This window comes from Papio anubis, chromosome 12 (assembly GCF_008728515.1).
Source record: "Papio anubis isolate 15944 chromosome 12, Panubis1.0, whole genome shotgun sequence".
NCBI classification, from domain to species: domain Eukaryota; kingdom Metazoa; phylum Chordata; class Mammalia; order Primates; family Cercopithecidae; genus Papio; species Papio anubis.
The window spans coordinates 26485834-26510661 of record NC_044987.1 but is presented as its reverse complement, the minus strand read 5'-3'; the positions used below and the strand labels follow the sequence as shown (position 1 = coordinate 26510661).

At 44.7% G+C, this 24828-nt stretch overlaps 1 protein-coding gene across 3 annotated transcripts in view; it reads right to left on the bottom strand.

Annotated features, from left to right (window-relative positions):
• The window catches only part of SLC35F2 (solute carrier family 35 member F2), a 64056-nt gene extending 39855 nt beyond the window's left edge, over positions 1-24201 (bottom strand). For all 3 annotated transcript variants that reach the window (XM_017948931.3, XM_017948929.3, XM_017948930.3), the window contains exon 1: positions 23364-24201. The gene's annotated coding sequence lies outside the window, so the exon portion shown is untranslated. The remainder of the gene's footprint in view (positions 1-23363) is intronic.
• Positions 24202-24828: the final 627 nt, after the last annotated feature.

Genomic DNA, 24828 nt, shown 5'->3' with positions numbered 1-24828 from the left:
GAGTGAGACCTTGTTTCAAAAAAAAAAAAAAAAAAAAACTACATTCCATCTTAAAAGAACTAGGAAAGTACAGGGACTAGAAGAAAACACTAATTATAACATTGGAAGGCTTCCCCTTGACTCCTCATGTTTAATCCTTGTGGCTAATTTGGACTTGCAGCTCACATTCCATCTTTTGTTTCTCTCCCAACCTTTTCTGGTCTGTGATTAGACCAGATTTCCAAACTGCTGACTTAAAGTTCCCTGCACTTGCCAGTGGGGTACCCATCATCATCAAGTATTTATTATATTCATGCTAATGGACCCCATCAGAATACCTTGCCTATGTTTTCTATAGTGACTCCCAGTATACAAAAACTCTTCTACACCCTATCTTATTTTTGATCCATTTGCCAATGCTGTGTGGTTACAGATGAAGAAACTGAGGCTAAGAGAGGTGAAATGGCCAGGTGCAGTGGCTCACGCCTGTAATCCCAGCACTTTGGGAGGCTGAGGTGGGCGGGTCACGAGGTCAAGAGATTGAGACCATCCTGGCCAACATGGTGAAACCCTGTCTGTACTAAAAATACAAAAATTAGCCAGGTGCGGTGGCACGTGCCTGTAATCCCAGCTACTCAGGAGGCGGAGGCAGGAGAATCACTTGAACCTGGGAGGCAGAGGTTGCAGTGAGCCAAGATCACGCCACTGCACTCCAGCCTGGGTGACAGAGTGAGATTCTGTCTCAAAAAAAAAAAAAAAAAGAGGTGAAATGGGTTGCCTAACTGATGCTGTTCAAAAGTCTCAGAATCAGGTTCAAAATACAAACCTACTGGCATAAGTAGAGTGCTTTTGCTAACCATGTTCCCTCCTACATGACTCTTGCTAAAATAAATTCCCAATAGAGGATGCATCCAAATGTTGATGAAAATGAATGGAGCCGCCGGGCGTGGCTGCTCACGCCTGTAATTCCAGCACTTTGGTAGGCTGAGGTGGGTGGATCACCTGAGGTCAGGAGTTCGAGAACAGCCTGGCCAGCATGGTGAAACCCCATCTCTACTAAAAATACAAAATTAGCCAGGTGTGGTGGCGCATGTCTGTAATCCCAGCTACTCGGGAGGCTGAGGCAGGATAATCACTTGAACCCAGGAGGCGGACGTTGCAGTGAGCTGAGATCGCACTATTGCACTCCAGCCTGGGCAACAAGAGTGAAACTCCATCTCAAAGAAAAAGAAAATGAATGAAGCTACAAAAACACAGGCTAGATTTCCACAGCTGTAAAAATACAGGCTAATGCGATTTCTGTCTATAAATGCCCAACCTTTTATCTGATCATATATACTCATATATACTCATATCATATATACTCATATCTGAGTATATTTTTCCATACATTTTATAACAGATAACAACATATTGCATGACTACAGATTCAGTTATTATAGAATTATAATTATTTTACATTTAACTTGGAATTTTGCATGCAAAAATATCCTAATACACTCCAATCACATTGTCCACACTACCGACATATACAACTCCTGTAATACCTGACAACTGTAAACCATCATAATATCATCCCACAGCCAATAAGATAAAAGCTACCAATATCAAGTCCTGTAGAAAATGAGAGTTATGCAGGAAATCAAATGGCTGCTAAAGAGGCCAACATTCAATGCCTTAAATCATTAACATGCACACTCACATGCAAAAACAGAAAAGTCTGGAGCAAGAGCAAACAGCCACTTAAGGTATTTGAAGGTAATTGCACCTATGGACTGAACACAGCACACCTGGTAAACTGCAGCCTTGTCTGCGGGAGGTCATCTATCTCAAAACAATCAAATCAGAGGTTATACCTGTGTCTTTTTTCAAGACAGGCCTTTGCAGTAGCACACCACTTCAAGACTTTTACCTAGAGACTGGAATGTGTGCGAATTTTCCCTGCCTGCTTAGCGGAAATAGTCCAAACCTGGAAGGCAACTTCAATAGCCCACAGTGACTTTTTTTTTTTTCCTTTTTTCGAGACAGGGTCGCATCTCACTCTGCCACCCAAACTGGAGCACAGTGGCATAATCAGGGTTCACTGCAGCCTCAACCTCATGGGCTCAAGTGATTTTCCCACCTCAGCCCCCACGTAGCTGGGACTACAGGCGTACATCACCATGCCCAGCTAATTTTTTGTATTTTTAGTAGAGACAGGGTTTCACCATGTTGCTCACGCTGGTCTGGAACTCCCGGACTCAAGCGATCTGCCTGCCTCGGCCTCCCAAACACAATGACTCTTATTACCGTCTCCTTAATGGTACCCAATTCAATTCAGCACTTGTTTTTTTAGATCCTAACACTGTATCAAGCTATGGGAACACAGAAATGGAGCCCCTGTCCTCATGGAATTCACAATACAGCAGTGAACAAGAACAGTAAAGCAACAATTCCTAATGTGGTGAGGATGAACAGAGATGTGCAAGGTAGGATGAGATCTAACCAAATCTGAGATTCATGGAAGGCCTTACTCATAAGGTGATATTTCATCTAGACTTCCAGAATAAAGACAAGTTGTTTGGGTCAATAAAAGGGCTATAAGAACTGTCATCCCAGCAAAGGGGACAGCATTGTAAATTCCCCCGCATGAATGGAGCCTGAAGATGCAGCTCATCCAAAGGAATCAGCAGTTTTCTAATCCGTGGTATAACTTAAACAGTCAGTAACAATTATTGGTTCATTCTTTCAAACACCGAGTATGTGTAAAAGGTTGTGGGTGAAAGAGCTGAGTAAAGGTTTCCTTGACATTTTATGAATTATCACTTACATCTTTTCTTTTTCTTTTTTGTTTCCCTGCTGTTCATGAGCTGTAGAACTATTGCTTACATTTTCACGAACATCTACGTGTTCTTATCTTTGTGCTCTAAAGCTTTTTTTTTTTTTCTGGTCCGGGGGCATCATTTCTAGGTTCTACCACTAAATGTAGGTGGAAGAATATTGGCCCTTCAAAAGTGTCCACACTCTCTCCCTCACCCCGAACCTGCGAATAGGTTACCTTACAGGGCGAAAAGGACTTTGCAGATGTGGATTAACCAGGTAGCCCCAATCTAATCACATGAGACTTCAAAAGGGAGAACGTTTCTCAGTCAAAGGGAGGTATAACAACAGAAGGCTCAGAGAGATGCAACGTTGCTAGCTTTGAAATCACAAGCCAAGGAAGGCAGGCGGCTTCCAGAAGGTGGAAAAGGCAAGGAATTGATTCTCCCCTAGAACCTACAGAAAAGAATGCAACACCTGCAACACTTTGATTGTTAGCCCGGGAAGACCAGTGTTGGCCTTCTGACTTACAGAACAGTAAGATAATAAATTGGTGGTGTTTTAAGCCACTAAATTGGTGGTAATTTATAACAGCAATAGAAAATGAATATTCTAAGTCAACAATGCATGTGATACTTTAAAACAACACTTGAATCATAATGTTATAACTATTTACATTCATCTCAGTGAATTTCCTTAGCAACAAAATAATCACATCGAATAGAGAGTCTATTAAAAAATTGCAGGCAAAACTGATCAGGAGCCACCTTGGATTAAAACACTTTCATCGTTTGCCAGGGAGAAAATAAAACCATGCCATCAAGCCAGAAACTGCTGAACTAGTTCCATGCAAACCAACAAAAATTGAAAGTATAAATCCAGTGATTTATTCTTCTGTATTATGTCCCATGTGACTCTTAGTGAAGAATACAGGGGACACATTAGTACTGTCTCACCCCCTACATAATAAAAGACAGGGAAGTGCTAGCCACTGACTGAGCTCTTATGTATATTAACATACTGCATGTTCATACAATACTATATATGTATCATTTTGCTAGCATTTAAGTCTTTTAACCAAGTATATATGCCAAATAAATAGCAGCACTAGATTAAAATCCAAATATGATTCCAAAGTCTGTGTTCTTTACATTTTGCCACACTAAAAAATTGACATAAGACCAGGAGCAGCAGCTTAGGCCTGTAATCCCAGCACTTTGGGAGGCCGAGGCAGGTGGATCACTTGAGGTCAGGAGTTCAAGACCAGCCTGGCCAACATGGTGAAGCCCCATTTCTACTAAAAAAAATACAAAAAATTAGCTGGCGTGGTTGCATAGACCTGTAATCTCAGCTACTCGGGAGGCTGACTTAGGAGAATCAGTTGAACCTGGGAGGCAGAGGTAGCAGTGAGCTGGGATCGCGCCACTGTACTCCAGCCTGAGTGACAGATTGAGACTTCGTCTCAAAATAAAAATAAAAAAGTAAATTGAAATAATTGTGGGAATAAAGAAAGTAAGAAAGGCGCCCACTACCAGAATGATGACCTCTAAATTCCTATGACACTGTGGTTGTAATCCTATTTTTTCATTTTCTATATTTTGCCTGTAGTGTTTTATACGTTCCACTTCCTTTACTAGATTCTAAATGCAGACATCGTGTTACGGATATTTTTGCCACCCACTTACCCCCACCTTATATACATATAGTCTCACAATATCTAGTAATAGTAATAGTAATAATAATTATGGCATCTAACACTTATTGAGTGTATACTATATACCAAACACTAATTTATTTAATCCTCCCAACAATCCTATGAGGTAGGTACCATTATTATTGCTATTTATAGATACAGAAATGGAGGCACAGAGATGTTAAGTAACTTGCCCAATATCACACAGCTAGCAAATGGCAGAACCTGGAGACCAACCCAAGCAGTGTGGCTCCAGAGGCTGAGCTTATAACCACTGTTACATTGCAAGTACACTACGTGCATCTATTAGGGATTCAAAAAACCTTTCTTATCTCAACAAAAGTGAGGTGGCTTAATAAAAATAAATGTGTGTGGGTGCCATACTAAGTACTTATATATGATGTTTCTTTTCTTTCTTTTTTTTTTTTTTGAGATGGAGTTTCGCTTTTGTCACCCAGGCTGGGGTACAATGGTGTGATCTCGGCTCTCTGCAACTTCCGTCTCCTGGGTTCAAGTGATTCTCCTGCTTCAGCCTCCCAAGTAGCTGGGATTACAGGCTCCTGCCACCACACCCAGATAATTTTTGTATTTTTAGTAGAGTCAGGGTTTTACCATGTTGGCAAGGTTGGTCTCGAACTCCTAACCTCAGGTGATCCGCCTGCCTCAGCCTCCCAAAGTGCTGGGATTACAGGCATGAGCCACAGCGCCCAGCCTTTTTTTTTTTTTTTTTTTGAGACAGTCTCGCTCTGTACTCCAGGTTGGAGTACAGTGGCGCTATCTCATCTCACTGCAACTTCTGCCTCCTGGCTTCAAGCAATTCTCCCACCTCAGTCTCCCAAGTAGTTGGGACTACAGGCGTGCACCTCCATGCCCGGCTTATTTTCGTATCTTTAGTAGAGATGGGGTTTCGCCATATTGCCCAAACTGGTCTCGAACTCCTGACCTCAGGTGATCTGCCCACCTCGGCCTCCCAAAGTGCTGGGATTACGGGTGTGAGCCACCACACCCAGCCAATATGTTTCTCTTAAATATTACAAAACCTCTTGTAAGATAGAGATTATTAGTACAATTATACTGTTGAAAAACAGTTGTAACAGTTTCAGCTGTTCAGAGAAGTAACTTGTACAAGATCAGAAATTTAGTAAGCCTATATTTTTCCCATTCCATACATTACTTCCCTGATAACAATAATAAAATATACTATATGTAATATTGATGATTATGATATCATACAGGGAGATCAATTGGTACAAATTACCCTGACTCTGGCTGGACGCAGTGGCTCACTCCTGTATTCCCAGCACCCTGGGAGGCCAAGATATGGGGATCACTTGAGGTCAGGAGTTCGAGACCAGCCTGGCCAACATAGTGAAACCCCATCTCTACTAAAAATACAAAAATTAGCTGAGCATCATGGCACATGCCTGTAATCCCAGCTACTCAAGAGGCTGAGGTGGGAGGATCACCTGAACCCAGGAGGCAGAGGTTACAGTGAGTAGAGATCACACCAGTGCACTCCAGCCTGGATAACGGGGCAAGACACTGTCCCAAAAAAAGAAAAACAAGAAAACACACTACCCTGCCTCTATAACAATGGGCACTGATTAGTCAAACCCATATGGTTATCTGTTCTACAATTATTTTAATAAGAGGTATTCTGATAAATATAAGGGAAACTATAAAATCCATTCATGATATCCTTCTCTTTGTCCTCTGGCTTTCATTGGCTGAAACGAGAAAGTGTGAAACACATTTTTTTTTTTGGTGAGACGGAGTTTCGCTCTTGTAGCCCAGGCTGGAGTACAATGGTACCATCTCGGCTCATCGCAACCTCCGCCTCCCCAGTTCAAGCGATTCTCCTGCCTCAGCCTCCCAAGTAGCCGGGATTACAGGCATGCGCCACCACAACCGGCTAATTTTGTATTTTTAGTACAGACCGGGTTTCTCCATGTTGGTCAGGCTGGTCTGGAACTCCCCAACCTCAGGTGATCCCCCTGCCTTGGCCTCCTAAAGTGTTGGGATTACAGGCGTGAGCCACTGCACCCAACCTGAAACACATTTTCAAATCACCTATTCTCTTTGGATATGGGTCAGAGGAACTTAAGTCTACTGCCTAGATTAGGGGCAAGGGGCAAAATGAAGAGGGCAGGATTCAACCGTGGGCAATATATGGAGTATGTGGCCTCTGCCTCCAGGATCCTCCCTCCCCACAACTCTTCTGGGAGAAAAATTCTAAGAGGAGCACAAACGTGGACACACTCCAAAAGACACACAGGAGCTCCAGCGGGACTAAAAAGGTGGGTGCTGGGGTGGGAGGCAGGTAGGATCAGGAAGCATGGGATTAGCGTTGGTAATAAACATGCTGCCGTTTCACGAGTCTGGATTGCAAGAGAGTACATCCCTGAGACAGACATACAACCCTCCCTCTGTCCATCCCAGTCTGGCACAGGGACTGAGCACAAACAAACCCTGTTCTCAACAGGCAGCCAAGAAGCCACATAAAACGTTCAATTCTTAACACCGCCTGCCCATTAGGGTGGAACAGAAGGTTCCGAAGGACGATTCTCTTTAACTATTGTAAAAGCTAAATTTCCCTCATTGCAGATTATCAAAACAAAAATTGCTTTCAAACTTGAGGGGTTTGTTCATTTTGTGTTTTGTGTGATCTAAATTGTCCAATGCAATCCTCAGATGAAGATCATCAACTGGCGTGCAGCTGGAAGAATGAAGCCAACAGCAAACGCAATGCACAAAGGCTTACACAGAATCCTGCTGTGTGTGGTTTGGACTCCTGGCTCCTGCTGCTTCTCTGGTCTCTCTGTGGTTTGGCAGTGTAACCCGCCATGATTCTGTAAAGTAATAAATCCTCTTTTTTTTTTTCCCTATGAAAGTGGTGAGCTGGACACCACCAACACCTCTAACAACTGACCTACTACACTCATCACACACCAATCAGGCACCTGAAGAAAAACAGGAGTCGGTGACTAATCTAGAAAGCTCGTGGAGACCTGGCCCATGAGGGAAGGGGAGGCGGCGGGGAGATTTCCTGTGAGTCATGTCATCCTTTCCAGCGTTTCAACACCCCACAGGCCCTAAATCAGAAAAACTGTCATACTCCTCCCTTAAACCAGCTTCAACTTCTCCTAATTTAATCCAGACAACTCTGAATATGCTCAAAAACTTTTCAACTTCCACTACCACACAAGAACTAAATGAGGATTATTGGGGAACCTGCCAGAAGCCAAAACTCTGTCAGTCTCACGTGGGATCTTTAAATCCAGGTAAGTTGCAATATGTATATAGCAATCTGTTTAACAGGAAAATAATATGGAAAAGGTGGGTATTTCACAGAACAGCAGCCCTTCACAGAAGTACACTAAGGCTGGCCGGGTGTGGTGGCTCACGCCTGTAATCCCAGCACTTTGGGAGGCCAAGGCGGGTGAATTACCTGAGGCCAGGGGTTCAAGACCAGCCTGACCAACATGGTGAAACCCTGTCTCTACTAAAAATACAAAACTTAGCCAAGTGTGGTGGTACAGACCTGTAATCCCAACTCCTCGGGAGGCTGACGCAGGAGAATTGCTTGAATCTAGGAGGCGGAGGCCGCAGTGAGCCGAGACTGTGCCACTGCACTCCAGCCTGGACGAAAGAGACTCCATCTCAAAAAAAAAAAAAAAAAAAAAAAGTACACTAAAGCCAATAAACACACACACAGACCCAACTTCATTAGTGATCAGGCATATGTAAAATAAGATGTTATTTTACATTCATTTGACCGTCAAAAATTTTAAAGCCTGGCCAGGTGCAGTGGCTCACACTTGTAATCCCAGCATTTTGGGAGGATGAGGCAGGTGGATCAGTTGAAGCCAGAAGTTCAAGACCAGTCCAGCCAACATGGTAAAACCATCTCTACTAAAAATACAAAAATTAGCTGGCCGTGGTGGTGTGCCTGTAACTCCAGCTACTCAGGAGGCTGAAGCACGAGAATCATTTGAAACTGGGAGGCAGTGAGCCAAGATCACGCCACTACACTCCAGCCTGGGTGACAGAGCGAGACTCCGTCTCAAAAAAAAGAAAAAAGAAAAAAAATTAAAGCTTGACTGGAAGTTGTTTTACAGGATTTCTCACATACAGCTAGTGGGAGTGAAAAAAAAAATTAATTTTTTTATTTTTTTGAGCCAGAGTCTCACTCTGTTGCCCAGGCTGGAGTGCAGTAGCATGATGTGGGCTGAGTGCAGTAGCATGATGTGGGCTCACTGCAACCTCCGCCTCCTGGGTTCAAGCAATTCACATGCCTCGGCCTCCCAAGTAGCTGGGATTACAGGCAATGTGCCACCACACCCCTCTAATTAAATTTAATTTTTTAAATACAGCCTCACTCTGTCACCCAGGCTGGAATACAGTGGCGTAATCTCAGCTCATACAGCCTCCACCTCTTGGGCTCAAGCAATCCTCCCACCTTAGCCTTCCCACTAGCTAGGATTACAGGTGTGTACCACCATACCTGGCTAATTTAGGAGTGGAAATTGGTACGACTGCTTTGGAAAACAGTTTGGCATTATTCTACGAAGTCTAACAATCACATTCCCTATAAACCAGCAATTCTGCTCCTAGATATATGTATATGTGCGTGTCTGTGAATGAAAGAAGCCCTTTACACATGATCAATAGGAGACCTGCAGAAGAATGTTTCTATAAGTCTGTACACAATAGCAAAAAACCTGGAAAAAACCCAAATGCCCATCAACAGCATGAATGAATAAAGTGTGGTATATTCACAGGAAAGAATATTATATAGAGTCAAAGTGAGTGTTTGTATACAGCATCAGCATCTGTAACAATATGAATTAATTTTAGCAACGTGATATAAGGGAATATAAATCTCACCAGATTATAGAGCATGATATCCTTTTTATAAAGTCAAACATGATAATAAAAGCATACTTTTTAGAAATACAGAGGTACAAAGCAATATTAAAATGAGAGCAACGGAATAGTGAAAGGAAAATTCCAGATTGTGACTATCTCTGGTCTAGGTACATGTAAATTCTAGCTTTAGGGCTAGATGGGTTTATGGGAACTTACTACATTAAAAAATCAATTGAGGCTGACCGAGCGCAGTGGCTGACGCCTGTAATCCCAGCACTTTGGGAGGCCGAGGTGGGCAGATCACCTGAGGTCGGGAATTCAAGACCAGACAGACCAACAGGCAGAAACCCCGTCTCTACTAAAAATACAAAATTAGCTGGGCTAATCCCAGCTACTCGGGAGGCGGAGGCAGGAGAATCGCTTGAACCCAGGAGGCAGAGGTTACAGTGAACTGAGATCACATCATTGCACTCCAGCCTGGGCAACAAGAGCAAAACTCTGTCTCAAAAAAAAAAAAAAAATTAATTGAGGCTGAGCAGAGTGGCTCACACCTATAATCCCAGCACTTTGGGAGGCTAAGGTGGGAGGATCATTTCAGCCAGGTGTTCAAGATCAGACTGGGCAAAATAGCAAACTCCATTTCTACAAAAATTTTTTTAAAATTAGGTCTAGTGATGCACCCCTGTAGTCCTAGCTACTCTGGAGGCCAAGGCAGTAGGATCACTTGAGTTCAAGGCTGCAGTGAACTATGATCATACCATGGCACTCTAGCCTGGGTGACAAAGTGAGACTCTGTCTCTTAAAAAATGTGTGTGTGTATATATATGTATATATGTGTGTGTGTATATATGTATATATATAAAAATGTGTATATATATATATTAATTAAGCCATTCATGGGCCCACAATGACAGTGTGTCATAGGCCAGTGATTATGATTAATCCATTTCCATGCAACTAGGGTCTAAAAAATAAATAATGCTCCCAGAAGATGCATTCTATTTATCCTGACTTTATATACTCTTTGCCATTCCTAGAGATCCAAATAATCCAGAACAAGCCTAGGGATAGACTGCCCAAGGTCTGTTTTTTGTTTTTGACCTATCACAAGAGGCAGAATGGTACAGTGAGTAAGAGCACAGGCTCTGGGGGCCAGACTGCCTGAGGGGGAAGCCTGGTTGCATTCCGTACCACTGTGTGACTAATACTGTTAGGGAAAATCACCTCACCCCTCCGTGCTCCAACTTTCACATCTGTGAAATGGCGCTAGCAATAATAGTATTATAATACCTGTCGTAGAAAGTTATAAGGGCCAGGCGCAGTGGCTCCCACCTATAATCCCAGCACTTTGGGAAGCCGAAGCAGATAGATCACCTAAGGTCAGGAGTTTGAGATCAGCCAGGCCAACATGGTGAAATCTCCTCTCTACTAAAAATACAAAAATTAGCCAGGCCTGGAGGCACACACCTATAATCCCAGCCACTCAGGAGGCGGAAGCAGGAGAATCGCTTGAACCCGGGAGGCAGAGGTTGCAGTGAACTGAGATCGTGCCACTGCATTCCAGCCTAGGTGACAGAGCCAGACTCCTTCTCCAATAAATAAATAATAAATAAATAAATAAAGTTATTGTAAGAATTACATGAGTTAATTCACCCTGAGGTCTCAGAATAGTGTGGTTGCTCTCAGTGCACAAAGTAAGCCTTACTCAACAAATGCTGTTATTGTTATTTCTTGCTTGATATCACAGTGAAAAGCTTAGGAAATGCTCTTCCCCTCAACTATATCCTAAACACTTCTGGAGCAGGAATATCCCCACAATTCTCTGGGAAGATCTACTGTATCCACCCAGCACAACACCATCCACCTTAGTAAGGCTGTGTTAGACTGAAGAAACGAAATCTGTTTTTTCCTTAAGTACTCTACATTTTTAAGAAATGACTAGAAGGTTCACGCCTGTAATCCCAGCAGTTTGGGAGGCCAAGGCGGGCAGATCGCCTGAGCCCAGGAGTTCAAGACCAGCCTGGGCAACCTGGCAAAACTCAGCTATTCGGGAGGCTGAGGCTGGAGGATTGCTTGAGCCTAGGAAGTTGAGGCTGCAGGGAGCCATGTTTGTGCCACTGCACTCCAGCCTGGGTGATAGAGTGAGATGCCATCTCCAAAAAAAAAAGAAAGGAAAAAGAAATTACTAGAAAGAAATTTTGGATTTACCTGTGGTTTTTCATGGAATCTCTCTGTGTATCATTAACATAAATAACCAAGTTTTTGTGACACATCACTTGTCTGATAGTTTTAAATAACATGGGCTCTGGCTGGGTACCGTGGCTCACACCTGTAATCCCAAACACTTTGGGAGGCTGAGGTGGGCAGATCACTTGAGGTCAGGAGTTCAAGACCAGCCTGGCCAACATGGTAAAACCCCATCTCTACTAAAAATACAAAAATTAGCTGGGTGTGGTGGCAGGCGCCTGTAATCCACGCTACTCAGGAGGCTGAGGCAGGAGAATTGCTTGAACCCTGGAGGCGGAGGTTGCAATGAGTCGAGATCCTGCCATTGCACTCCAGCCTTGGTGACAGAGCGAGACTCTGTCTCAAAAAAATAAAAAATAAAAAAATAATAACATAAGTTCCTGTCATCATCCAAAATAAACAGCTCAAAATATCTGGATTCAAAGCTTTTATAATTTATTAAAATGAAAACCATTCAAATCTTTATTTGGGATCTATTTATACTTCGACTACAAGCAATTCTAAGAAACTGAGTTATCTGGTTTCTACAGTGTTAAGATGGTAGAAATCATAATTTAGAAAGAACACAGGGTTCCAGAGATATGACTGGTAATACAAAAAAAAAAAAAAAAAAAAAAAAAACACCTGACAACCTGGGAGAAAAAAGACTGAAAAAAATCAGACAAATAATTCATACCAATGCCTATGAACATACTGTTGTCTCTCAGCAGAAAAAAGTTAACGATGATGATCCTGAATCATGAAGAAAATGTGATACCACAATAAATGTACTGTTTATCAAAAGAGTAGTCTCACATATTTGTCTTAAATATGCCATGAAAATTTTTAAATAATGGTTTTTTTCTTGGCAAAATCTTCAGGATTAGTTGCAAATGGACACACTAAGTAACTAAATGGCTTGGCCTACCCTAAGACAGTTGTTCAGTACAAACCAATTAATCCTCAAAGAATTGCTGCCAAAATTATGAATAAATGAATTAGCAAACGTTAACAATCCATTACATAGTGTCACTCAACTGGATTTAAAAGTGAATTTTAGGCTGGGCACAGTGGCTCACACATGTAATACCAGCACCTTGGGAGGCTAAGGTGGGTGGATCACTTGAGGACAGGAGTTTAAGGCCAGCCTGGCCAAAACAGTGAAACCTAATCTCTATGAAAATACAAAACTTAGCTGGACATGGTGGCGGGCACCTGTAATCCCAGCTACTCAGAAGGCTGAGGCAGGAGAATCGCTTGAACCCGAGAGGCGGAGGTTGCAGTGAGCCAAGATCACGCCACTACACTCCAGTCTCAGCAGCAGAGTGAGACTCTCTCTCAAAAAAAAGTGAATTTTAATGCTTAAAAGAATGAGTTTTAAATTATCTGGAAAATTAGTCTGTGTGAAATGATTCGTTCTCTCTGATTGTCTTCAGTAAATAACAACATAAGGAAGTTTTTATAGCTTTTCTTTTACAGATAGGGACTTACCCTGTCGCTCAGACTAGAGTGCAGTGAAGTGACTTTGAAATACTGGACTCACAAGCTCAAGCGATCCTCCTGCTTCAGCCTTCCGAGTAGCTAGGATTATAGGCCTAAACCACTGCACATGGCTAATATTCTATTTTTTATTTTTTTGTAGAGACAGGACTCTCGCTTTGTTGCCCAGGCTGGTCTCGAACTACTGAGCTCCAGAAAGCTTCCTGTCTCAGTGTCCCAAAGTGCTGGGACCACAGGCATGAGCAAGTCTACTATAGCTTTTTAATAAACCTACCAAAACCTACCTACACAAGCAATTTCCTGGGGAGGCAATTCACTTCTTCCAAAAATGTGGCTACCTTCAAAAATAATCTCTGAAAGCTATTCAGAAATAGCCTAATTTTTATTTCAGTCTTAACTCATACATCTCATGGGAGGAACTGCCACCATTTCAGTTCTGTGCCAGGCATAAAGTACTGCAGGAACTTCAAAGATGAATTATCATCTCTGTCCTTAAAAAGGCACCCTCCTAGGCAAGTGATAATTATACTTAGCATTACAATACGAGAAGTGCAATGATGAGGTAGGAACAGGTACACAGAGGGGCACCCAACCGAAGATGTGTGTCAGGAGGGACAGAGAGAGGAAACAGGGAAGATTTCCTACTTGGTGCCAACAGCAAAAGCAATCCCAGGAGGGAACTACAGGTGCAAAGGCACAGGTATGGTGTGCACAAGGGCAGGTCAGTGTCGCTGGACCGAGTGCCAAGTGAGAGAGGGACACTCTGGGAGGTGAACTTGGAGAGGGAAGTGGGCCAGTGATGGAAAGCCTCATAGTTCATGTCGAGAAGACTGAACTCTCACAAGATGACAAGTGCTAAATGATTCCATTTATATGAGGTATCTAGAGAAGTCAGATTCATAGAGACAGAAAGTAGAACCGTAGTTGCCAGGGGCTGGGGAGGGCGAGTGCAGAGTTATTATTTGAAATGTACAGAGTTTGGGATAATAAACAAGTTCTGGAAACAGATATGGTGATGGTGGCACAGTATTACAAATGTACTTAATCCCCCTGAATGGTACACATAAACATGGCTAAAATGGTACATTTTATGCTATGCATATTTTACAATAAAAAAAAAAAAACTTAAAAAAGGAATTATTATGTTCAGGTAAAGAGGAAGAAGAGGAGAGGAGGAGGGGCAGCAGTTTGAGCTCTAACCAATAAACAGTGGCTTTCAGATTTGTTTCAGCTACAGAACCCTTTCTTCAAACAGCATTGGTATAGACTTAGTAGTTGTGTCTCCTCAAAATTCATACGTTGAAACTTAATCCCTAATGTGATATTACTTGGAGGTGGGGCCTCTGGGAGATGATTAGGTCATGAAGGCGGAGTCTACATAAATGGGATTAGTGTCCTTACAAAAGGGACTCCAGAGAGCTCCCAAACCCTTTTTACCATGTGAGGACACAGCAAGAAAACAGCTGACGATGAACCAGGGGACACCAAGCCTGCAGACACCTTGGTCTCAGACCTCCCAGACTCCAGACTGTGAGAAATAAGTTTCTTTGGCTTATAAGTTATCCAGTGTACAGTATTATTGTTATTAATCGGGCATAAAAGCCCAACTATAAAGCAATAGCAGCACACTCTGGTGGGTGCCAGAGGCCAGCCTAGAAGCCCACCAGCTCCTATTCCCTACTTGTCTCCCATGGTGAACCCTAAGGAACCTCCAGGGAACCCCAAGAGCTCCTCCAGTTTGCAAATCACTGGGGTAGTTGATGGGAAGAATCCCAAAAGGTTTTCAGCCTGAGCATAATGTAGTGAGATTTCTTTCTTTTTTTCTTTTAATTTTCTTGGGTACACTGGTCATATCACCTGAGATTTCTGAAAGAGTAAAGCAGGTCTGGGTTTTAGAATCAAATGAAACGATCTCAGCTCTGCCTCTCATCAGCCAACTGTCCTGGGCAAGTTACTTACCTGCTTTGTCCATCAAAACAGAATAAAAAAACTATCTTTGTAGGAGTGTCATGAGGATTGATGAAATGTAAGTAGGGTGCCTGATACACAGCGAATTCTCATTTGATGACAGCTATTAATACTCCTTCGTTTTATTAGGCATCACTCTGACTTCTGTGTAGCGAGATGATTGGAGTCGGGGGTAGATGGAGGCATGGATGGAAGCTATTACTAAGTGAGAGACGATAAAGGCTTAAACTGAATTAGTGACAATAGGGATTGAGGCCAGGCGTGATGGCTCAAGTCTGTAATCCCGGCACTTTGGGAGGCCGAGATAGGAGGATAACCTGAGGTCAGGAGTTCGAGACCAGCCTGGCCAACATGGTGAAACCCCATCTCTACTAAAAAGACAAAAATTAGCCAGGCGTGGCAGCAGGCACCTGTAATTCCAGCTACTCGGGAGGCTAAGGCAGGAGAATCGCTTGAACCCAGGAGGCGAAGGCTGCAGTGAGCGGAGATTGCACCACTGCACTCCAGCCTGGGCGACAGAGCAAGACTCCGTCTCGGGAAAAAAAAAATAAAAGACAATAGGGATTGAAGGCAGAGGTGGGCTCTGGGACTATTCTGGAAGTGCTGTCAAGACAGGGAATAAGCACTAATTTCCTTCAAGTCAACCAGAAAAAAGAAGCAAAGAAAAGATGGAATAACCCAAAGATTGTCTAGAAGTGGTCTAGGGGAAGAAGGAGACTACACCCTGGGGCAGAGAGAGGAGCAAGAGGCCCAGTGGAGGGCATCCTGGAGAAAAGCTTTTCAATTCCAGTCTTACCTCTCCCTACAGTACATGCCTGCCCGTTTAACAACTCCCTCCAGTATTGAGAAATTAATAAAACAGGTTCAGGCTGTCCAGCCAGCAATCATTCCTCACCTACCCTCTCCAAGCTCCTTGGGCTAATGGGCTGTAACCTAGAGAGACCGCCTCCTCCTTCTTTCAGAGCAGCTGATAGGAATAGCTTAGCAGATGGTCACTGAACAACAGAAATCAACAGTGATTCTGTGGTGCCCAAGATTTCTCCATCCTAGGGTGCATCCCCTCCCCTCTACCTAGAGGGACTCAGACCCAAGCCCGGCTATCATCTCTTTCTTCAGCACATAGGGGACATGTCTGAGAATGGTCATCACAGTGATGTTTGTGGAGGCTGGGAGTTGGAAACTGTCTGGTTGTCTAACACTGGTGGATGGACTGTGGAACCACAGAATACTCTGTAGCGGGTAAAAACAATAGACTAATCAGTGGTTCTCAACCAGGGATGATTTTTGTCCCCCAGAAGACATTTGGTAATTTCTGGAGACATTTTCGAATATCACAACTGGGAGTGGAGGTGAGGGTGCTATACTGGCACTTATTGGCTGGGGTCAGGGATCTACATCTTGCAGAACAGCCCCAACAAATAATTAATCAACTCAAGGCTGGGCGTGGTGGCTCAATTCTCTAAACCCAGCACACTGGGAGGCCGAGGCGGGTGGATCACTTAAGGTCAGGAGTTCGAGACCAGCCTGGCCGACATGGTGAAACCCCATCTCTACTAAAGATACAAAAATTAGCCAAACATGGTGGCAGGTGTCTGTAATCCCAGCTACTCGGGAGGCTGAGGCAGGAGATTCATTTGAACCAGGAGGGGGAGGTTGCAGTGACCCGAGATCATGCCACTGCACTCCAGCCTGGAGTGAGGCTCTGTCTCCAGAAAAAAAAGAATTAGTCAACTCAAAATGTCAAGAAGGCTGAGGATGGCCAGGCACAGTGTCTCACGCCTGTAATCCCAGTACTTTGGGAGGCTGAGGAGGGTGGATCACCTGAGGTCAGGAATTCGAGACCAGCCTGGCCAACATGGTAAAACCCCGTCTCTACTAAAAATACAAAAATTAGCTAGGCATGGTGGCAGCTGCCTGTAATCCCAGCTACTTGGGAGGCTGAGGTTGGAGAAAGGCTTGAACCCAGGAGACGGAGGTTGCAGTGACTGGAGATCACGCCATTGCACTTCAGCCTGGGTGACAAGAACGAAACTCCATCTCAAAAAAAATAAAAAGAAAAATAAATTTAAAAAAAAAAAAAAAAAAGAAGGCTGAGGTTGAAAAACACACTAGATGAACAAAATAACATGACTGGGTCACAAACATATAATGCAGTCAAGATTTTTTCTAAAAAAAGGGATGTAATATTTTATACAATGCCTATTTATTGGTATTAAGGATTCATTCTCAGCCATGCATCACATATTTATTGGGAATCTATTGCAAGGTCAGTAATGTTACAATCAGAATATAGAATGGCCATAACTAGATGATTCCTGATTCCTAGAGTCTAGTAGAATGGGAAGATACTAAATAATTTCATAGTAAAAGGGGGAAGGGAGGAGAATTTATGAAGATTAGTAGAATCCAGTTTCCCAATTCCCCAGGGAATTGCACAAGCCACAAAAGATTCCTAACCTTACATCTTTGTTTAAGTAACACTATAAAACAATATGTTTTTATGCAGGGCGACATACCAGCTTAGGATTTACGCTGCATACACAGTGAGTGCTCAATAGATGTCTGTTGACTGGATAAGTCTGCACAGTTAAGCAGAACTAAATGACTCCTTCAAAAATGTCTAGGACTTTACCCTTTGGAAGGCGGAAACCCAAATGAAAGGAGAAAGCACAGGTGTATCCCAGACCTGTTGCTAGACAATAACAAGGAGTGTGGGTGTTGGCCGGGCGTGGTGGCCCAGGCCTGTAATCCCAGCACTTTGGGAGGTCACGGCAGGTGGATCACCTGAGACCAGGAGTTCAAGACCAGTTCGGCCAACACGGTGAAACTTCATCTCTGCTAAAAATACAGAATTGGCTGGGCACAGTGGCTCACGCCTGTAATCCCAGCACTTTGGGAAGCCGAGGTTGGTGAATCACGAGGTCAGGAGTTTGAGACCAGCCTGGCCAACATGGTGAAACCCTGTCTCTACTAAAAATACAAAAAATTAGCTGGGTGTGGTGACAGACACTGTAATCCAAGCTACTCGGGAGGCTGAGGCAGGAGAATCATTTGAACCCGGGGGGCAGAGGCTGCAGTAAGCCGAGATTGCGCCACTGCATTCCAGCTGGGGCGACAGTGCGAGACTCCATCTCAAAAAAAAAAAAAAATACAAAATACAAAATTAAACTGGCTGGGCACAGTGGCTCACGCCTGTAATCCCAGCACTTTGGAGGGGGCAGAGATGAGCCGATCACGTGAGGTCAGGAGTTCAAGACCAGCCTCGCCAACATGGCAAAACCCTGTCTCTACTGAAAATACAAAAATTAGCTGGGCATGGTGGCATGCGCCTGTAATCCCAGCTACTACTAGGGAGGCTGTGGCAGGAGAATCGCTTGAACCCGGGAGGCGGAGGTTGCAGTGAGCTGAGATCACACCACTGCACTGCAGCCTGGACAATAGAGCAAGACTCCATCTCAAAAAAAAAAAAAAAAAAATTAGCCAGGTATGGTGACCCAATGCTTATAATCCCAGCTACTCAGGAGGCTGAGACAAGAGACTCGTGTGAACTCAGGAGATCACACCACTGCACTCCAGCCTAGGCGAGACTCCATCTCAAAAAAAAACAAAGGAATGTGGGTGTAGACTGACCACCTATTATCCTTCCCTCTTCCAGCCCATGCCCCTTCACACCAAGCCACTTGAAGTTCCTTAAGCAAAACACTTTCTGGCACTTTCAAGCCTAGACTACCCTTCCTCACCTAGGCCACCTGGAAAACTCATTCAGTCTTCATAATCCCGATCACCTTCCCTCTCAAGCTCCCCAACCCTACCTCACCCTGGTAAACTTGGTCTCTGCCCTCTTTGGTGCCATTGCTGAACCTTGCACTTATCTTTATAGCACTTAATATAACTTTTTACCATAATTTGATTATGAGCTTTCTTTAGAGCAGGAACTTAGTCCTGTTCATTATGGCCAAAGAGACTAGTCTGAAGCCTAGAACATTACAGATGTCCAAGGCTTGGTGAATGAAAGAATCAATGAATAAACCATGTCCGGCACTCTGCTACAAAAGGAATATGATAAAAATCCATGCCCTCGAAAAGTTTACCATCGTTTGATGGGAAAAAGGATAAATATATAAAACAATAATTAAAGGTTTTTTGCTAGAGATACAAAGTTGATGATTGTTATAAGGAATACGCATTTTTAAAATATGTGAATAGGCCTGGTGCAGTGACTCCAGCATTTTGGGAGGCCAAGACGGGAGGACTGCTTGAGCCCAGGAGTTCAAGATCAGCCTGAGTAACATAGTAAGATTTTGTCCCTACAAAAACTGAAATTAAAAATTAAAAACATATATATGAATAAATTAGGATCTATGTGTCAGAATGTAAACTGACAGTATACAATTAAATAATAATACCAGGCGCAGGGGCCCACACTTGTCATCCCAACACTTTGGAAAGCCGAGGCAGGTGGATCACTTGAGCCCATGAGTTTGAGACCAGCCTCGGCAACATGATGAAACCCTGTCTCTGCGAAAAAAAAAAAAAATTAGTAGTGCATGGCAGTGCATGCCATAGTCCCAGCTACTCAGGAGGCTGAGGTGGGAGGATCACTTGAGCCACGGAGGTTGAGGCTGCAGTAAGCCATGATCAGCCACTGCACTCCAGCCTGGCCAACAGAGTGAGATTCTGTCTCAATAATAATAATAATAATAATAAACAATTAAATAAGAAGTATTCTCAGACACTCCTGGAAGTCCATGGTCTTCTATCAGAATATTTTTCACTTGAGTTGACAGCAATGATAAAAGCCAAAATTACAGAGTCCACTAAGGAATATATGGTTCTCACTATCATGAATGCCTGGCACATAGTAAGTGTTCAATAAACTTTTATTGAATAAGTGATCTGATATTCCTAATCATAGAGAAAAGATGTCTGTACCCTATCGGGGCAGGTATATTAAGAGCTGGGGTCACTTAGAACATATTCTCCTCATAATGAAAACATAACAAGCTCCAGGCCCCAATATTTTCCCTATATTTAGTATCCAGTTGCCCAAAAAGGCTATTCTTGCCCCTTTTTGGTAAAAGGAGTAGAAATGAGCTATGTGGTTATAAATCTCTCTCTGTATCTTGCCCATATGGTGATAACACATCACATCCATTCACCAACCTCTTTCTACACTCTCCCACCCTTGGTTCCCTGGCCACAGGTGTGGATTCACAAAGCTAAACTCAAACTTGGGACATGAGTTTTGACAACAAAGTTTAAAATATTGAGTATTAGGAGTACTGGATATCTGGTAAACCACTCTTTTCTGATTGCTGGGTCGGATAAAGAGAAACTGCAATCCAAAATCCAAGTGCTTGGATGGCTGCCAGAGGTAGGAATGGAAACTTTAATCAACAAAAGAGCCCAGCCAACCAAACAAGAAGCTCAGCCCAAGACCCTTGGAATAAAGACCAATAAAGGGAAGAGTTCAGGGAGGGAGGCAGAATGGAAAGGAAGCCTTGAGAACCTTTGTCATCGCTCAGTAATTCACTCATTCATTCATTCATGTGCTAAGGGTTGTGGTAGACATAAAAAAGAAAAAGACACCATTTCTGCTGTTAAAGAACTTTGTCCATAGCCGGGCATGGTGGCTCACACCTGTAATCCCAGCACTTTGGGAGGCCGAGGCAGGGGGATCACCTGAGGTTGGGAGTTCGAGAACAGCCTGACCAACATGGAGAAATCCTGTCTCTACTAAAAATACAAAATTAGCCAGGTGTGGTGGCACATGCCTGTAATCCCAGCTGCTCGGGAGGCTGAGCAGAAGAATAGCTTGAACCTGGGAGGCGGAGGTTGCGGTGAGCCAACATCCAGCCTGGGCAACAAGAGTGAAACTCCGTCTAAAAAAAAAAAAAAAATGCACAGAACCGCTATTCCACAAGAAAGGAAAAAGCCCTCAAAGAGATACATAAAAAGGACATTCACAGACAAAAGAAATATCATATTTAGGAGGCTACTAGACTGATTATAAAGCATACCCAGATTCCAAAAGTATCAGAACATTAGGAGAGGAAAAAAAAAAAAAAAAAAATCAGGCCAGGTGCTGTGGCTCATGTCTGTAATCCCAGCACTTTGGGAGACTGAGGTGGGTGGATCACCTGAGGTCAGGAGTACAAGACCAGCCTGGCCAACATGGTGAAACCCTGTCTCTACCAAAAATACAAAAATTAGCCGGGTGTGGTGGCGGGCGTCTGTAATCCCAGCTACTCAGGAGGCTGAGGCAGGAGAATCACTTGAACCCAGGAGGCGGAGGTTGCAGTGAGCCAAGATTGTGCCATTGCATTCCAGCCTGGACAACAAGAGCAAAACTCTGTCTCAAAAAAAAAAAGAAAAACAAAAACAAAAAGAAAATCATTGTTAATTCTTATCACATCTTGTTAAACAGACATCTTGCCATATCATCTGCCCCAGCTTCAAGGCCACTGGCATCTCCTGAAGTAATCACCACATGTTCCCATCACCCAAGAATAGAGAGAGCTAATGGTGACAATTAACCCATACGGAGCCCTGAAAGGAGCCAGGCTTTGCCTGCCCTCTCCTGTGCAGTCACCCAATTAATCCTTGTAACAGCCCTACAAGGTAGGTACTGTTATTATCTCCATTTTACAAATAAGAAAACTGGAGCACAGGCCAGGCGTGGTGGCTCACTCCTGTAATCCCACTACTTTGGGAGGCGGAGGCGGGTGGGTCACTTGAGGTCAGGAGTTCAAGACCAGCCTGGTCAACATGGGGAAACCCCATCTCTACTAAAAGTACGAAAAATTAGCCAGGCACGGTGGTACATATCTGTAATCCCAGTTACTTCGAAGGCTAAGGCAGGATAATCGCTTGAACCCGACAGGTTTAGGTTGCAGTTAGCTGAGATCGAGCCACTGCACTCAGGCCTGGGTGACAGAACGAGAGTCCGTCAGGACGGACAGACGACAGGAAGGAAGGAAGGAAGGAAGGAAGGGAGGAAGGAAGGGAGGAGGGAAGGAAGGAAGGAAGGAAGGAAGGAAGGGAGGGAGGGAGGGGACGGGAGGGGCGGACTGACTTGTCCAAGGTCACCCAGACAGGATTTGAGTCCAGAATGTGAGTGCCCTTAGCCATTACACTGAATTGCCTCCCAGCTGAGAACTTTCAACAAATTTATCAGGAAACACACAACTAGATGCTACAAGGTGGTTTTGAGTCAAGTTTCCCCTTTAAACACATGCATCAATTTCAAACTATATTTATACGATAAAAAAATGCTCACAGCTTTATCGATCTCATTTTTTAAATGGTATGGCTTTTCAGGACATATCTTTCACAATCGTTAAAGGGAAATTCGCTTTGTTAATATGAAAAAAAAATCAGATGCCTGTTTCATGAGTTGTCAGTGGCCCACGCTGCTCATACTAGGGCTTGCAGGCATCACCCCTTAAAGATCATCTTGTGGCCTTGGGCAAATTGCTTAGCCTTCTTTGTTTCTCCAGCGGTAAAGCAGATATAACAATAGTACCATCTCCTAAAGTGGTGAGGATTCGCTGATATTATCCACATACATTGTTATGCACAGTACCTGACACAGAGCGAATGCCCAATAAATGTCTTTCACAATTTAGGTCCTGGGTTCTCTCATTTCCAGAGTGCAAGTCCTCCAGCAACCACAGAAACGCTTTCTAGAGTCGCTGCCCACTCCTTAAAAACATTTGTCCCTACTTCGCACAGAGCATAGTGATACCACAAACAGGCTTCCCTGGACCCCAGCCCTGGGGGAGGCTATGTCACCTCGCTCAGGCCCAGGAAGAGAGGGCCGGCTCTGGTCTCCCGCGCGGCAGCAGCACAAAACTTAACCAGGATTTCTCAGTTGGGTCAACTCTCGGATCACCGCGCCCAGTCTGGAGGGCTCGGCAGCAGACGGAATGAGGGCGCCGGCGCCAGGAAGTGGCGCTCACCCACCTGCCCAGCCCGAGGTGGGCACTGCTCCTTCACGGCATCCCCGGGGACCTCGTCCCTCCCCGGCGGAACGTCCCAGAGGACCGACCTAACAGTGCCAACAGGGTGGATTTCCCCCAAAATCCTCTAAAATACATTGCCACGATTTCGAAACGGGAGCCGAGGGAGACGCACCAAGTGCTTCCCGAGGCCAGGTAAAGCGCACCATCCCTGTCGCACGTGTTGAGCCCTGAACCCAAGTCCGTGTGGCCGCCCCCTCTGCCTCCCTGCTGGGAGCCTCAGAGCGTGTGCTCAGTGTCCACGTGCGCGTCGGGCCCGTAGCCGCCCACGCGCCCCAGCTGAGCTGCAGCGCGCGCCTTCCACTCACCAGGTGAAGAGTTTGCCTTTTATCCTGCGCAGCAGACTGTAGAACTCTCCCCCTGCTCCCTCCGCGAGGGGCTCTGGGGCGCCGGGGCTCGCCGGCGAGTCTGCCTCCATGGGCGCCCTTACGCGTCTCCGGCGCCCAAAACCCCCGAAGTGCTGGGTCCCGGAAGACGGGAGGCGGCGCCTGTGCGGTCGGCGGGGGCTCGGCTCTGGCCCTGCGCTCCCTCCCTCGCTTGCTTGCTCGCTCGCTCGCGTCCCTCTCGCTCCTCCGCCCGGCTCCTTCAGCGACCAATCATGAACTGTCAAGCCCTAAGGGCCAGACAATACATTTGCAGATTACAACCTGGCACCTCCAGGGTAGCAGGAGGAGAAAGGGCAATTTTTTTTTTTCGTCTTGGCAGCTGAGCCTCATTGTTGAGCGACACCCAATGTGTCTTTCAGGTTTTTAGGGTTCCTTGTTTGAAATCACAAGATACGGTAACACTAGGTTATTGTAGGTGATTCCTAAGCTAAGAAGCGGTGAGTGAGCCGGGACAGTGAGTGAGCTAACTGGTGAGTGAGCTAACTGGAAGGACTGGCTGACCCCTCCTCCTCCCTCCCACTCTCCCTTCCTCTGGCTGATTTGCACAAGATCGCTTCATTAAAATAGCTGAAGGCTGGCCGGGCGCGTTGGAACGCCTGTAATCCCAGCGCTTTGGGAGGCCGAGGCGGGTGGATCACCTGAGGTCAGGAGTTCGAGACCAGCCTGGAAAACATGGTGAAACCCCGTCTCTACTAAAAATACAAAAATTAGCCGGGCGTGGTGACGGGTGCCTGTAGTCCCAGCCACTCGAGAGGCTGAGGCAGGAAAAACGCTTGAACCCGGGAGGCGGAGGTTGTAAGCCGAGATCGCGCCTTTGCACTCCAGCCTGGGCAACTGAGCGAGACGTCGTCTCAAAAAAAAAAAAAAAAAAAAAAAAAAAAAAAAAAAACCTGAAGGCGCTTCAGGTCTGTGTCGCTTTTCCCTGCAAAACATGGGTAAGATCCTAAAAAGATCTTGGAAACGTGCCTTTGTGGCGTGGATGGAGGCGTGTCTCCTTCCTCTCCTCGCAGTGTGTTGGTTTTGTCTTTCAGTATTCAGTTGTCTCCGCCGTGCCAGGGAGGGAGACGGTGCCAAACCCCAGCGCTCGGCTGGGATGTCCGGCCCTGGCCACGCCTTCCGAGGCTTCCACGGGCCAAAGAGGGATTAAGAGACACTAAGCTGGGGTCGAAAACTTCCCGTCACTGACCCCCTGCTTCCGGAAAGGAGGAGATCCAGAAAACAAAAGAAAAGGTATTGGGACCTTTTTTTTTTTCCTGGCCACCTGCTTTGGGGTTTGGGGTGAGACAAAATAAACGTATGTTCAAATAGGCTATGCAGACAAGCTGGCAATTTTGTAAAAGGGAGTCTAAGAAAAAAGAATAGCTTTCGAAAATGAAATATGGCTTCA